At 32.0% G+C, this 6563-nt stretch overlaps 1 long non-coding RNA gene across 1 annotated transcript; it reads left to right on the forward strand.

Moving 5' to 3' along the window:
- Positions 1-696: 696 nt before the first annotated feature.
- Positions 697-4544, forward strand: LOC123194521. Its single transcript, XR_006497285.1, has 3 exons — positions 697-1066; positions 2831-3603; positions 4204-4544. It is a non-coding gene; the product is annotated as an uncharacterized LOC123194521 (long non-coding RNA).
- The last annotated feature ends 2019 nt before the right edge of the window (positions 4545-6563 follow it).

Here is a 6563-nt window from a genome sequence, read left to right on the forward strand (position 1 = left end):
CCATTCTTCTTAGCGATTCACTCTAGCACATCGTCAACCTTATAAATGACACCTCCTCTCCCCCTCTGGTGGTTTTTTGGTATGAATATATGCGTTTGTTGATACACAGATAGGTCGGATGACATCTCACAGACTTGGAAGTTGTTTAACCAATCTGTGCATCAGTTGACACATAGATCGTCACACGGATTTGCGTAAATTTGTATAGATCTATGCATAAAAATCTGATCATTTGGAAAAGATTTATGGTGGTTCCCACTTTAGGAAACTATTGAAGACGGAGTGGAGATGTGGTTGGAGTAAATTGTTTGGAAGAATGATCATCGAAAAGATAGAATGAAAATTTAGGGGTGTAAGTATAATATTTTAAACTTTAAGGGGACGACTATTAACTCCAAAATATAAAACCCTATATAGTGGGGGTTTAAAGGCAACTTTTTAAAATTAAATTAGAAAAAAATGGTTAGTTTTAAAATTATGATGGAAAAAAATAATTTTTTTTATTTATATAAATTTTGAAAATAACGATTTTACTCTTTAATGTGATAACTAAAATTAATAGGTGGATGAATATTAAAATTTTTAAGAATTATAAGGTATGACTTTGGATTTGTACTAAAGCTTGGGTAGGAAAAAGTCTTTTGGCCTTGTAAAAATCTATGAAGGCCAACAATTCAATTTATCCACTACTTTTCGTCTGTCTTTCAGACTATAGGATTTTGAAGTTCTGTTTCTCTTCAGCCAAGTCGTCTTGCTCGCTTCCTTTGATGGGCGATAATTCATTTCAAATCCAGGGATTTCCGCTAGGCTTACTCGCTATGGCGGCGACGATGGTGAACTTACTCGATTAATCCCTAAGCCTCCACAGTCTTTTTCAATCCACAGCAACAATTCTTCACATTGATTTTTAAAGCCACTTACAAGAAGCAAAATGTTCACGAAGTGCGATGAGGCAAAATCACACCAAGACTGTCGGAAGCTGACTAGAAGAAGCTGAAGAGAGCTCTTGGAGAGAGGTTCCTTCGCGGCTCCGATATCGATTTTGACGCTTTATTCCCTCCCCGAGGTTCGCCCGTATATTGCCTTTATTTTTATTAATTAATTGATTAATTTGAAATAGAAACTCGGCAGATAATGCTAAGTGTATTTTTAAAGAAGAATTATAGTTAGAATGTGGTAATTTGTGAGTTTCACTGGTTTAAAATTTGGTGAACCAGAAAGCTTTTTATGTGTTCAATGAATGTACAGAGTGTGTTACGAAGAAGTTATAATATATATATATGCAATATATTTAATAGAGAATAAAGGATAATTTTAATTAATTTGTCTGTTATTTTAATACTGGTAGTGATAATAAATTAAGCGTAAATGTTTTAAAGAATTCATTGTGAAAATGTGTGGAAACTTAAGATTGAATGGTATATTGGTTGCAAGTTGTATAGAGAAGAAACCAGTAAAAGAAGTTAAAATTATAATATTAAGTTTTGAGCTTACATTGAAATGAAACAAGGATTAAGACAAAGGGAAAATTATAAAATAACTAAGGAGTGAAGTAAGCTACCTCGGGCCTCTTGATGCGAACCTCACAGATGAACAATGAGACCCTACATGCAAGTTAGGAACCTAGAAAAGCTAAATCAGTTTTCAAATTAAAGAAAACGTTGACCTAATGTCTATAATTGACACGAACCAAAAGTATAAAAACCCTTGACTCAATGATTATGGATAATCATGAACCAAAAGTATAAAAACAATGACTCGATGTCTATAATTGACATGTACCAAAGATATAAGTTGACACCACGCTCTAGAATAGAAAAGAAGGAGAGTGATAAGTTATGTTTGAATGCCACAAGAAAATATTCTTGATAAATTTATATGAGTTCTCAAAAGAACCAAGAGAAAAAATCTCACAATTTTATTATGCGAAATGTGTATCATCTATCTTAAGATTACATGATTATTTATAACCCTAGTCTGAATAGGATAGTAACCAACAATCTCTAGAATAATAACAATCCTAATCTTTAGGATAATAACAATTTTAATCTAAATAAGATAATAATAATCCTAATGTAATTATAATTTCTACAGAAAATAAAACAAAGACTCTTTAAACAAATAAAACTCCTAAACAACTAGAAAACTAAAAATACTAGAAAATTGAATTTCAATTGAATTCTTTTGCTTTTTTCACATGAATTTTTGCCTAATCAAGCTTTCATTTCATATTTTGTCAAGTAAAAAGGTTACCAAGGATGTGCTATATCATTTCTCATGTGTTTGATGCTCCCTGTGTGATTTGCCATGTCATTCTTGAGTGTCACATCATGCTTCTTACCTTTAGCTTATGTCTTCAATATTCTCAATGTTATCCAACCTACCACTCTCTTGTCATAGTCCTTTATTAAGAACCTATTCACCCCCCTTCTAGGCTAATATTAGCCATTACAAGAGTGTTTAACAATTGGTATCAGAGTTTGAACTCTAGTTTTATTAAAATCTAATGATTTTTAGAGATACGATCCTATTTCTTAATGACTAATACACCTACTCTTATTTTTGCTGAAGGGCAATGCACCACTAGGCCTCTTTTATTTTGTAGAACAAATTATACCCAATGAAAAATTAGAATAAGACTTCATGTTAAGTCTATTGACTTTAAATTATGGAGAATTATTGAACATGGTGATTTAGTGTCAATAGATCCTAGAACTAATGAACCTAAAAATGAAATGGATTTTAATGATGAGGATGAAAAGATGATGAGCTTAAATGCTAAAGCCATTAACATTTTGTTTTATGCTCTTGATGGTATAAAATTTAATAGGGTATCAGTTTGTGAGTCTACTAAAGAAGTTTGGACCATACTTCAAACCGCACATGAAGGAACAAGCCAAGTTAAAGAGTCAAAGATCGAGCTTTTCTTCCGGGAATATGAGTTATTTGAAATGAAGTCCAGAGAAAATATAACTGACATGTATAAATGATTCTCTAACTTAGTAAACGATCTCAAAGGGCTCGGAAAGAGGTTTGAGACGATCGAATTGGTGAAGAAGATTTTAAGATCATTACAGATTCATGGACCATAAAGGTAATGACTATTGAGGAGTCCAAGGATTTTAACAAGATGCGAATGGATGAATTGATAGGAAGTCTTCTTACCTATAAAATGAAGAGAAAACCAAAGGAAGAGAAAGTTAAGACTAAAAGAGATATTGCATTGAAGGCTGTGGATGAAAAGGAAGAGGAAGAAAATTCTTCCATGGATGAGGATGATGTGAGTCTCTTAGCTAGAAAGTTTAGCAAATTTCTATCAAGATCAAAGAAGAACAAAAGAAAAGGGTTTGTTAGACAAAGAGGAACAAAGGAAGAAGGCGAAAAGAGTAACAATGAGATAATATATTATGAATGCAAGAAACGGGCCACATTCACCAAGATTGTCCTCTAAGAAAGAAGAAGAAGGATAAAAAGGAGAAAAGATTCAATAAGAAAGTGTTTGTTGCCACTTGGAGTGGAAGCGACGACTCAAGTAATAAAAGTGAGTCAGAGGAAGAAAAGACCAACATATGTTTCATGGCCAAGAGTGATTCAGAAGATAAGGTAAATAATTCAAACTCATACTCTTTGCATAAATTACAAAATGCATTTGAAAACTTGATGGATGAGTATGAAAACATAGAAGCAAAGTATAAATCATTAAAGAAACAATTAATTTACATGAAAAAGGAACATGATATACTTCTACATAATCATGATGAGTTGACTAAGAAATATGATATTGTTCAAAATGAAAAGGATTCATGCAAAAAAGAATTAACATGAATGAAAGAAGAACATGAAGAATTAAAGAAAAATGTATCTAGTTCGAATGAATTATTTGAAAAATTTTAAATAGTTACTAAGAGGTTGGATGAGATGCTTGCATATCAAAGAAGTGGTCTTAATAAGAAAGGATTAGAGTATAATGGAAGTAACCATTTTTCAAACACATGTAGGCTTTTAAAGAAACCTCATGCATTATATATGAAATGTAAATTTTGTTCATTCATTGGGTATACTATTAGACATTGTCCAATTAGGAATAGTAAACCTTTCAAAGTAAAGAAGGTTTAAGTTCTTAAAGGGACACTTAAAATTAACATTGTTGGACCCAAAACTATTTTGGTACTAAAAAGTAAAATAGATGGATTTATCTTGTAGGCTTGCTTACAATCCTCTTTGAGGTCCTTTGGCAAATGGTATCTAAATAGTGGATGCTCAAGACATATGATGGGAGATAAGAGTTTATTCTCTTCTTTGAAGGCTAAAGATGAAGGTAATGTCAACTTTGAAGGTAACTTCAAAGGAAAAGTTATTGGCATCAACATCACATGTAACTCTTCTTTTTCAATAAATGATGTTCTACTTGTTGAAGGTTTTAGGCATAATTTACTTAGCATAAGTCAATTGTGTGACAAAGGCTTCGAGATTAATTTTTACTCTTTATGTTACAAAATTGTTGATGCTAGCACAAATGCATTTGCATTCATTGGGTGTAGGCATTCAAATGTGTATATTATAGACTTGCATGATATTGTATCTAGAGACCTATGTCTCATGTCAACCAAGGGGGAGGACATGTGGCTATGACATAAAAGGTTAGGACATACAAGCATTGACGTTCTTTAAAAGCTTTCAAAAATAAACTTAGTAAAAGGTTTGCTAAAATTAGTTTTCAAAAAGGACCATGTGTGTGATGCTTGCATAAAAGACAAACAAACAAGATTTTGTTTTAAGTCTAAAGATTGTGTTTCAACTTTAAAACCTTTTCAACTTTTACATATGGATTTGTGTGGACCATCTATAACTACAAGCTTAGATGGAAAACATTATTGTTTTGTAATTGTTGATAATTTTTCAAGATTTACTTGGGTTTTGCATCTTGTAAATAAAAGTGATGCATTCCATGCATTTGTACCATTTGCTAGGAAATTACAAAATTAAGTATGTTTTTGCATTAGAAGTGATTATGGAAAAGAGTTTGAGAATTCGGATTTTGAAATGTTTTGTAATGAACATGAAATTGAACACAACTTTTTGACCCCTAAGACCCCTCAACAAAATGGACTTGTTGCGAGAAGAAATATGACACTTGTATATATGAGTAGGACCATGTTATGTAAAAATGATTTGTCTAAGTATTTTTGGGGTGAAGTCATTAATACTTCATGTTATATTATAAATAGCGCCATGATTGGGCCAATTCTCAAGAAGACTCCTTATGAGTTATTCAAAGGAAGAAAGCCTAATATTGCATATTTTTATCCCCTTAGGTGTAAATGTTTTTTGTTAAATAATGGTAAAGATAACTTAGGAAATTTTGATGCAAGTCAGATGAAACAATTTTCCTAGGTTACTTTCCTTATCCAAAACATATAGAGTCTTCAACAAGAGAACTTTCTTAGTTGAAGAATCTATCCATGTGATATTTGATGAATCTCCTAAGTGTGTAGAGAATAGAGATGAAAATGAAGCCATTAAACTTATGGAAGATCTACAAATCAAGTACTCATCTCAACCAAAGAAGAGAAAGAAAATTATCAAGTTAAGGTTGAAGACCAAAAGAATGAACTCATGCAACCTCAAAAACCACAAAAAGAGATCTCATTTCTAAGGGTGAAGTGAAAGAAGAAAAGATTATTGGAGACCCTACCCAAGGAGTAAAAACTAGAGCTTTATTGAGAAACAGATGCAAATTTATGACATTATTGTTACAAATGGATCCCAAAAAGGTAAAGAAAGCTCTTAAAGATGAAAGTTGAGTGTTTGTAATGCAAGAAGAGTTGGACCAATTTGAGAGAAGTAATGTATGGGAACTTGTTCTAAGGCCAACGAGTCATCCTACCATCGACACAAAATAGGTATACCAAAACAAGGTAGATAAGTTTGGCACTGTTATTCGAAACAAGGCAAGACTAGTCGCTTAAGGGTATTCTCAAAAGAAAGGTATTGACTTTGATGAAACTTATGCACTCGTAGCTAGACTAGAAGCAATTAGAATGTTGCTTGCATATGTATGTCATTTTGATTTCAAATTATTTCAAATGGATGTTAAAAGTGCTTTTCTAAATAGTTTTATTCAAGAAGAGGTTTATGTTGAATAACCTCCCGATTTCGAAAATCATGAATTTCTAAATTATGTATTTAGATTAAAAAAGGCTTTATATGGTTTAAAGCAAGCTCTAAGAGCTTGGTATGAAAGATTATGTTTTTTCTTAATTGAAGATGGTTTTTCAAAAGGAAAAGTGGATACCACCTTATTTACAAAAAGGCATATACAAGACATTTTGATTGTTCAAATTTATGTTGACGACATCATCTTTAGTGTTACTAATGAGTCTCTTTGTAGAGAATTTTCTAAGATGATGTATGGTGAGTTTGAAATGAGCATGATGGGAGAGTTTAATTACTTCTTGGGACTTTAAATCAAACAAGCAAAGGAAGGGATTTTGCTTAACCAAGCCAAATTTGTCAAAGACCTTCTTAAAAGGTTTAACATGCAAGATGTCAAAAAGCAACCC

This window comes from Mangifera indica, chromosome 13, assembly GCF_011075055.1.
Source record: "Mangifera indica cultivar Alphonso chromosome 13, CATAS_Mindica_2.1, whole genome shotgun sequence".
Classification (NCBI taxonomy): Eukaryota; Viridiplantae; Streptophyta; class Magnoliopsida; order Sapindales; family Anacardiaceae; genus Mangifera; species Mangifera indica.